The sequence below is a fragment of the Propithecus coquereli genome, unplaced genomic scaffold (assembly GCF_000956105.1).
Source record: "Propithecus coquereli isolate 6110/MARCELLA unplaced genomic scaffold, Pcoq_1.0 Scaffold436, whole genome shotgun sequence".
NCBI classification, from domain to species: Eukaryota; Metazoa; Chordata; class Mammalia; order Primates; family Indriidae; genus Propithecus; species Propithecus coquereli.
This window is the reverse complement of record NW_012150130.1, coordinates 1,431,008-1,431,310: the sequence shown is the minus strand read 5'-3', so window position 1 is coordinate 1,431,310 and position 303 is coordinate 1,431,008.

Below are 303 nucleotides of genomic sequence, written 5' to 3'. Positions count from 1 at the left end.
CTTCAACAGAGGTGGGACGATTAGAATCATTAACTATAGTACCCTACACCTGTGGGCCCTCCCTTTAAAAGCTCTGTATTTCTGATTATGTTCAGAAATTTGGATTTTGAAACGAGAAAGTCTACCATTTTCCTCCTTTGCCAGCAAAGTAATAAAGTTCTCTTTCTTTCTCCTTAAACCACTAGTTTTGCTTCTTCTGATGTGGCCTCCAGGACAATGCTGAGCTTTCGGTAACATCCCTGTGTGAGCATGGTTTGAGAGTAAGTTAGATGTGGATACACAGACATCTCCCCATTCTCCTCA